This window comes from Crocuta crocuta, unplaced genomic scaffold (assembly GCF_008692635.1).
Source record: "Crocuta crocuta isolate KB4526 unplaced genomic scaffold, BGI_CrCroc_1.0 scaffold127, whole genome shotgun sequence".
Lineage (NCBI taxonomy): Eukaryota > Metazoa > Chordata > Mammalia > Carnivora > Hyaenidae > Crocuta > Crocuta crocuta.
Genome location: NW_027532008.1, coordinates 403712 through 413421, shown reverse-complemented (window position 1 = coordinate 413421; position 9710 = coordinate 403712).

The following is a 9710-nucleotide window of genomic DNA, read 5'->3' as shown; positions in this document are numbered from 1 at the left end:
GATCTGAGTGATCTGTTTGACATACGAACACAGCGTCCAGGGGAGTGCAGGGCTCAGAACGCTCAGACACAACCTGAACCTCCTCGACCCTCCCCTTCTTCCGGGGCTCCCGTCCAGCTGTCAGACCTCCCTCCATCCCTCCTGCCTATTCCAGCCCACCCATTTCATCCAGGGGCAATTCAGGGCCGTACAGCTCACAGGGGCTGGAGGGAGCCTCTGGTCCCAATTTGTTCCCTTAACAGAAGAGAAAATGGGGAGCCCAGAGAGGCCCAGGCACGCGCTCAAGCCCAAAGAAGAAATCAGGCATCAGCTCCCACTGGCTGAGGGCGTCCGTGTGCCAGGCTCTGGCCGGCACACACTTATTTAATCTGTGTACAACAACCCTTAAGGGTAGATGCCATTATCCCCATTATATTTGTCAGTAACGTGAGGCCCTGAGAGATTAAACGACTTGCTCAAGGGTGCAGGGCTGAGTTGCAAACTGGTTTGAATTAGCACCAGGGTCCATGCTGTGAACTATCGTGAGGGCCGTTTGTCCATCATCGGCTGTGTGCTCTGGCCCCGTCACATGCGGCGTGGCGCTGGGGCCCAGCTGGTTCCGTTTCCCAGGACCCCTTGCGCACGGGCCTCAGGTTAGCCGGGGACACTGGAAGATGCAGTGGAGAAGTGAAAAGTAGGAGGGGGGAGAAGCCGCTTGTATGCCCCTCTCTGCTTCTGGAAGAGGCTTTGGCCGCACCAGGTGGCTGCCAGTTCTGCNGGGGCAAGGCCCGGCTCACAGCGCCTCCCCCGCCAACCAGCCCCAGGCCCTCTCATCTGTCCCTTTGTACCCTTTCAGCCTTTGAACACGTTTTTAATCAGCTCCCTGCGTCAAATCCCCTCTGCAGTTCCTAGTGTCGTTTCTGCGTTCTCTGCACGCGCCTGCATCATAGCAGCGTTTGGCATTCATCGGCAGTGACGCGGGAACAAATCCCTCACTGGAACAAACCCCTCACTGATGAGGTTTGGGGCCAGGCTGTGTGACTGCTGAGGCTTGAGCGCGACTACGGAGGACCTCGATGCCAGGGGATGGGGGGACCGCAGTGGTCATCAGCGGGCGGGGGCATTCAGTCTCTGAAATGCCCCTGTGGCCGGCTGCTGTGTCAGACCAGTGGCCGCTGTGCTGGCCTCTGCGGTGGAGGCCTCTGTTACAAGGCAGAGGCTTGTGCTGGCCGCTTAGGACACGGCTGGACAGTTTGCAGAAGGCAAATGGCAAGTGCGGTGCTTAAACACCACAGGCTAGAAAACCGGAGGCCATCTATGGTGGCCCTAAAGGAAGCTGTGGTTTTGCGGGCATAAGGCGGACACAAATGGGCGTATCTAACGTGCCATCTTTGAGTTGAACTCACTGCCCTGTGCTTGAAAGCGAAGGCATTGATGCGGAATGGAGGCACAACCTCAGAATGAGGTATGTGGCTCACGGACTCTCTGCAAAGGGCAACCACCCTCGGGACACGTGTGTGCCATGCTGCCCGCTTTATAGTGACTTGCACAGCTGAGTGGGGCTCCGAGTCAGAAAAGGCTCTGCAGCAGTTCCCGTCTGGGGTAGGGGTGAGGGGCAGCTGCCCTGACATCTGGGCCTCATCCGGACTCTGTGCAAGCCTGGACGCTGTGTGGGCCCAGCAACGGCCCCGAGGACGGGAACCTCAGGCACCGGGCTCTAGGCATCTGTAGCTGCTCCCCCAGGCAGCTGCTCTCCATTTGAGAAGAGCTGTTGGCTTTTCACTGGGACCTGGTAGCTGTGGAATGGCTGACCGGGGCGCCACATGACTGGGAACCCAGAGGGCCTCATCCAGCCCTGGGGCGGCACCTGCAGCGTCCAGCCTGCACCAGGTGGGGGGGGGGCACGTGTGAACGAGGAGGCAGGAGACTCGCAGGAGCAGGTGGTGAGTCTCCTGGCTCCCTGTCCAGCTGCATCGCCACCTTGCCATCAGCCCACGTGACTGGGTTCGTGTGACAACTTCCACCCCCGGCTGTCCGGGCATACCTCGGAGACTTCACGTGTAGACTGCCACTGTAGGGCAAGTTCAGTATTCTTTTGGCTTTTCAATGCCTAGAAGAGTTATGTTTACACGACAGTAGAGTCAAAGTGTGCACGATAGCATTAATGTCTAGAAAAGGCATGTATCTCCCTTAATTAAAAAAGACTTTATTGCTAAAAAAAAAAAATCCCACCATCTGAGCTTTCAGTACGGCATAGTCTTTTTGCTGGTGGAGGGTCTCACCCCCATGCTGCTGGCTGCTGGCTGCGGGGTGTGGTGGGCACGGAAGGCTGGGGAGGCCAGGGCCAGTTCTTAAAATAAGACGACAGTTAAATTTGTCTCCTTGATGGACTCTTCCCTACACTTGAACACTGCAGGGTAAGAAATCGGCCTAACTTCAATGTGATTGTATCTCAGTGAGAAGGGAGGGCTGAGAAGACGGCGGTGTGGGTGGGGGAAGATGGGGAGGAAAGCTGGTCCAGGGAGCAGTCAGCACACACAACGTTTATCTGTTAAGTTCACCGCCATATATGGCGTGGTTCGCGGCACCCCAAACCCATTTCAATAATAACATCACAGATCAATGATCACAGATCCCCATAACAAATATTCTAATAATGAGAAGGTTTGGAATATTGTGAGTATTACCAAAATGTGACCCAGAGTGAGCAAGGGCTGTTGGAAAATGGCGCCAACAGACTTGCTCAACGCAGGGTTTCCACAAACTTTTAGTTGGTAAAAAAAACTCATCATCTGCAAAGCTCAATAAAGCAATAAAACCAGGTATTTGCTTCCTGCGGCTGCTGTAACAGATCATCACAAACTTGGTGGCCGTGCTTTCACTCATGGCTCTGGGAGAGAGCCTTCCCTGTGTCTTCCAGCTGTGGATGCTTCCGGAGCCTGTGGAACCTTCCAGTTTCCAGCTTTTGCCCCCTCTCCATAGGGCCCTCTGCACACCCGTCCCCATGTCTTCTCTTCTGTCTTTCATGGGGACATTAGCGTCGGATTCAGGACCTTCTCTAATGCAAGGTAATCTCATCTTGACATCCTTTCCTTACTTTTATCTGCAAAGACCTCTTTTCCAGATAAGGTCATGTTCTGAGGTTCTGGGTGGATATATCTTAGAAGGGGCAATGGGGGAGGAACCCATATGACACGATGGCACCGGCTAAAGTGACCCCTGCGGAACTCCAGAGTGACCCAATGACGGGAAGAAAGTGTAGGCTTCCCGGGGGGCAGGCCTTCAAGTAGTTCATCTCTTTGTCCACTTAGCCTGGATGAGGAAATGGCGAGAGGCAGAGATCTGCCTGATTCAAAGGCAGTGGCCACAGTTTGGGTAAATGATAGAGAGAAACGGAAGGGCTGCTGACAGGGAGGAAGGAGAAGTGTGCGGACTACCCTCTCCGCATTGCCTGCAGCGTGAGGACATTAGGGGCCTAGGGACACGCGGATGCTCACTGACTGCACAGGAAGTGGGTTCCGGGGCCCCTGCAGCAGCCACAGGCTGTCAGCCGCAGCTGCGCATGGGCACGGGCTCTAGTGGACCTGGGAGGGTCTGGCAGTGGGGGCCGAGGTGCCCCTGTGGCAGCGTCTCCACCAGCACCACAGCAAGCACCCTGGGCTCCTTCTACACAGCCCCTCCCTGTACTGCACTTGGCCTTGCAGCCCCTGTGGGAACTAATGTCTGTTGTGTCTCTTTCCCTTTGGCTCCTTTGGCCCTTCCAAAGCTTCTGGAACTGGTTCCTTTCCTTTTTTTTTTTCTTTAATGTTTTATTTTATTTTTGAGAGTGCAAGCAGGGGAGGGGCAGAGAGAGAGCAGGACAGAGGATTGGAAGGCTTCCTCTACACTGCTGACACCAGCGAGCCCGATGTGGGGCTCAAACTCACCAACTGTGAGATCGTGACCTGAGTCGAAGTTGGACGCTCAACCGACCGAGTCACCCGGGCACCCCTCAACTGGTTCCTTTTATCAAATTCCTCTGTGTAAAGCACCCACTGTGGTTTCTGCAAGACCAGTCATGGGCTTGGCCTTCAGGGGTCTCAGGACACGCCCTGCATGGGGCGGCCTTCCTCAGGGCTTCAGCAGAGCACCTGTGGCTTGGCTGCCCCACTTCCTGCCCCCCGCGAGGAGGCTGGCCCATCACCGTGCCCATCTGCCACCTTGCAGACACAGCCCCTTCCAAATCATGAAAGTGGACCTCCCAGGACAGGAGGGACACAGAGACAGAGGGCGATGAGGGTGTTACCACACAGCGTTCAATTCCCCATCCAGATGTGGGATCAAATCCACAAGTTCTTCAAGTGCCAGACCCAGACAACCCATCCTAGTCCATCCCAGTTCTGGGTTCTGAAGACAAAGCACAAAGAAGTTAGGTGAGCTCTTCAAGGTCACAGGCCAGGGAGTGCCAGCTGGGGACAGGAACCCAGGGACTTCAGACTCCTATCCCGGACACTTCTAACATCCCCGGGCACCCTACACCGGTCCGCCTTTGGGCTAGCATAGAAGTAGCCCAGACAGTGTTTCGCCTCGTGATGCATAACATGTGCCTCTTCTATGCGGTGTGATGCCTAGTTTGACTTCAGTGACTAACAAGGGGAGACCAAAATTGCCATCTGGACGATAAGAACAGCTCATGAAGTGAGGCATCCCTCCTTCCATCCCCAAACTCCCGCCAGCACTTACACTCCCCACAAGGGTAATTAAATTTTACATAGTTTTCTGTTTTAATACTTCAATAAATATTGCCTGTGAAAATCAATTGGCATTTTCTGTACTTACTGCATAATAACTGGGCTTATAAATCTAAATTATCCTTATAAATCTAAATTAAATGCCCAGGTTTCAGTGTATTTAGGACACTTAATTAATAAAGTGCTAGCACACGACCACTACTAATCTGTGTACTTCGAGCCGACTTTCATTTTCGAAACACATATTTCTCCCAGGCATGTGGGTGGGAGGGGGGAGCAGCTGGCCAGTTGCCGTGGGCACTGCCCATCCTCACGGTGCTCCCCAGAGCCACCTACCTGGGTCTCCATGTGTCTAGCTGCTTCCAGCTTCTGGGTCACCTCCCTGCCAGCGCCCATGGAAAACATGGCCAGAGGGAAGAACCCTGGGTCAGAATCAGGAGGCCTGGCTCAACTCCTGATGTGCTGTGTGACCATGAAGTAGCTTGCCCTCCCCGGGCCTCAGTTTCCCCTTCTACACAATAAGGAAACGACTTATCATGGAGGGCCTTTTCTGCATCTGTGGGGAGCAAATTACCTCTGAGAAGAGGTAATGCATGTGCCCTGCTCAGTTCATGTGCATTTCATATAAATGTCACCTTCTGTTCTTTCCCCCGGATTGCATCACTCCTAGTTCTGGTTGTCAAACCTTGATAAAAAGACTTGGAGGAAGTGGGATGAAACCCACAGGGATCCAGTAGGGCTGGAATATCAGTAATCAGTGAGTGTGTCTTTCCCTGGTCTCACTCTGTGCCCCCACCTGCTGGGTCTAGGACCCGCTGCCTCTGCTCCCACTTAGGACAGCCCACAGCTCAGGGCTCTGAGTGGCAGTGTCTCTGAGCATCTGGGAGCCGGAAGGGCATACCTCTCGGGTGGAATGTAGTGCCCAACAGGCCCAAGAGACCCTCTGCCTTGTGCTGCCAGCCCCATACTCCATGGCAGAAAACAGACCTGGCACAGCCTGTCTTCAGGACCTTGGCCTCCCCAACATTCCAGAATCTTCCTTGGGAGTCAAGTCTGTGCCCCCATCCCTCCCGGAGGACCCTGTCTCCAGGAGGCTCCGGGGAAACCACCTGGCAGTGAGCCTGGGGAGGTTCCTTACTCTGAAGACGGCAGAAAGCAAAGGGCCCCCTGCCCACTTGTGATCTTACTCCAGGAGGAGGCTGAAATGAGGCGAGGTTTGCATCTCAGCTGTGATGTGGGAGCTCTGTGGCCTGGGGACCCTGGGGCATGCATGGGGCCAGCCAAGGGGACTTAGGGGGGTCTGATGGTGGCCTCCCGCAGCGATGGGGACAGCGAAAGGAGGTCTGCGTCCTAGGAGGCACCATGGAGAGGTCACCCTGAGACCAGGGAGAAGTGGGCGGGACCAGACGGGGCCCTTCCAGGAGACGAACGGCACTGGGGTAACGGGGCTCGAAGGGCTTCTCCATGCTTCTGCTGGCGCCCAGGCTGCAGCTCTGGCCGTCAAGACCCACGCCAACCTCTTCACCCCTCTGAGTCGTCCCCATCCGCCTCCTCCCCCAGTTTGCCGCCACAAGGTGTTTCCGCAGTCCTTGCTGCTTCTAGAAACCGCCATGCCTGCCTTGAGTCGGCCAAGCCTTCTAACTGGCAGTTCTCAGGACCCTTCCCCCAGCCTACCCTCCTGGCCACCCCTTTCCCCAAACCGCTCTCCCCACCTCCCCTTATCAATTCCCCACCCGGGCCACCCTCCTCCGCACCCTTCCCCACCGGCCCACCCCACAAGATCATCATCTTTCTAAAATGGGTGTCCTGTAGAAACTCTCCATGGCCCTCTGTTCCCGAGGTCTCCCACCGGATTCAAGGTCAAGGTGGAATCCTTTCATGTGACCCCAGAGATCCCTGGGGAGTCAGCCCCCACTGGTTGCTCTGTCTTCTCAACTCTTGGTCACCCCCATCCTCCCTGACCTACCTGGGTCACACGGAACCGCTTGCCGTCCTGCTGATATGTGTCGGGTCACTTGCTCTCCCTTCGGCTTATGCAGAAACTCTTCCCTCTGCCCCAAGCGCCCCTCCTCCTTTACCGACCCCCTCCCGGCCGGGGCTTCCAGGTCTCCATAGGGTGTCTCCCTCTTGGGGGGCGGGATGGTAGGGTGACTGCCCTGACCTTCTGCCTCTGCTTGGGGCTCCCTTTGTGCTCCTACAACACTCAGCACCGGCAGCTGCCCTTGGCGTCTCCCTGCAGGGGAGAAGCTAAACCTGTGTTTGTTTAAACTGCTGTTTGTCAGCTTCTCCACTACTTTGTTATAAATGCTCTGCTACTTTGTTATAAACGGATGTACACAGTTGTAAATGGACCCAGAACAGATCCCCGCTCTGTCCATGACTAGCAGGGTGACCTTGGGCAAGTCACTTAACTGTGAATGATAGTTTTTCTTCATCTGTTAAGGGGACTTAAAAGACCCTACCTTGTACGTGCGTTCCATGAGGCAGGGACTGTGTCTGTCTTGATCGATGTGGGACCAGCACAACACTAACAATTGCTAACATTTATCAAGAACTCACTTAGCTGGGCCAGGAGTCAGTGAAAGCACTCTGCATGGATTATCTACCTTAAGCCTTACCAACATGCTGTGAGATAAATAATGAGGCACAGAGAGGTTAAGTCACTTGCCTTGGGACACACAGCCAGCAGTGGCACAGATGGACTGTGAACCCGGTTGGTCAGATGTCCGCATGTGCATGCCTGAGCATGGTGCTACGCTGCCCTGGCACACAGTAGGTGCTTACTAAATAGTTGTTGGGTTGTGGACGGACACAGCATGGCTTGCTAAAGGACACGTGGGCTCTCGGTCTAGCTTTTTCCTCTGCTGCCTCAAGATTTCAGGGAAATTCTGGGTCAGGGACGTGGTGGGTGGAGCCCCTGAGCTTGTCCCACCCCGGCTGCAGGAGGGCCCCACCTCTGGCACACTCAGGGCTCCAGGGCCCAGAGCTGGGCAGGTGTCTGCACACCCTCTCTGGACCTTCTGTGATAAAGGTAATGTATTTTCTTGTATGTCAGTTTTGGCCACTTTTTGACTTTCCTGGCTTACTTCAGGTGGGTCTATTTTTACCTGTTTAGAGTAATAGACATGCTCTTTCCCAAACACAGTGGGAGAGGCTATAGAAGCCTGTGATCAGAGCCAGAATTCCTTGTGTCTATGAATGGAGCCATTCCGTTCTCAAGAGGATAGGAGACCGGACCTCCGACCGTTCTGGTCACAACTGCCATCCACAAGCCCATCCAAGGGGGACTCTCCCCTTTCCAGGTGGAGGGGCAGCTGGGCATGTGGGCAGACACTGGGTGAGGGGCCTGAGTCTATGTCTGGGGAGCAGAGGCAGAGGGTTCTGGGCGTGAGACTAGGATGGTGTCTGAGCAAAGGCAGGAGAAGGTGGGGATGCCCCACGGCGCTGGGGGTGGGCGGAGCCACAAGGAGCGACTGAAGGGCTTTGGGGGGGGGGTGCAGTTGGCCTGCTTGTAGAAAGGCTTCCCATGCNGGGCAGACACTGGGTGAGGGGCCTGAGTCTATGTCTGGGGAGCAGAGGCAGAGGGTTCTGGGCGTGAGACTAGGATGGTGTCTGAGCAAAGGCAGGAGAAGGTGGGGATGCCCCATGGCGCTGGGGGTGGGCGGAGCCACAAGGAACGACTGAAGGGCTTTGGGGGGGGGTGCAGTTGGCCTGCTTGTAGAAAGGCTTCCCATGTACCATGCCCTCAGCCCTCACCCCCTCGGAGAGAAGATCCCTGATCTCTAAGGGCTCTCGGGACCAGCAGTGAGTGCTAGCCTAAGTCCCACAGGTCAGCTGGGAATTGCTTTCTTCTTTGTCTCTTCATCTTTATTGATGATGATGATTAATTTTAAATTTAGAAGTAACATTGGAACCATAGCTGTGGAGGAAGAAGGAACACTGGCCCACGAATGACCCAAACCCCAGAAACCTGGACCAATCATTTCCATCTTGGGGCCTCAGTGCCCTCATCTGTAAAATGGGACTCGTAGAGTCAATGACTTCAGCCCCTTCTCATGCTGACACTGAGGTTCCTTCTGGCTTGACCTGGTCTCAGCCACCTTCATGGGTCACCACGAGGTCGGTGTGCAGAAGGAGACAACTCACCAGGCACCCGCTGAATGCCCTCATCATCATCTCCAGTCCTCACAATGGTCCTTCCAGGGGGCGTCCATGTGACCCCCCAACCCCCACTCCAGGTGGGGAGAGACCCAGTGTCACTCAGAGAGCGAGGTGTTGGAACCAGGCCGGAGTCACTCGGGAGCCCAAGCTACCCTCCACCTGGAAGCTATGAGGCTTTGAGCAGGTGGCCACACCTCTCTGTGCCTCGGAACTCCCATCCGGAAAACAGAGTTAGTGTTCCCTGGAGGGGCTGATGTGAAGAGGAAACAGGTCAGTGTATGTGAGGCGTCGGACTGGGCACTGAGCATGCAGTAAATGCTCAATAAATGCATGTTATCATGCTGTCTGGAAGGTGGGCTCAGCACTGAGACGGCAGGTCTAGGCTGGAGGATGATGGCGAGAGGACCCGCTGAGAAAACTGGAACACCGGTGCGCCAAGTGAGCGGCGTGGACACGACTCCTTCCAGCCCCCGCTCTCTGCGCCCCAGGCCCCAACCCCGGTGCCGAATTTGGTGGAGAAAAGTAGCACAAACAAGATGTATGTCAGTTGGAGCCTTTGATGCTGATGCGTGAAAGGAAGGGCTTCTCCTAGAGTCGCTCAGAAACTTCCCGGCCAAGTGCGTGTGCAAAGTCCCTGCCTCCCATGTGCTGTCAGCGCCGGTGCGCACTGTGCAAGCCAGGCCCTGACTGGCCGCCTGTCCCTCCTGTCGCTCCGTTTGCTTTGTGCCGGCCGTGGTACCAGCCGCTGGGAACACAGTGGTGAGTACTCCGCTCGCGCCCCAGCCACCGCTGCCTTCCCAACGCAGCTCCTGGTCTCCTTGGTGGGGGGGGGGGGGGGGG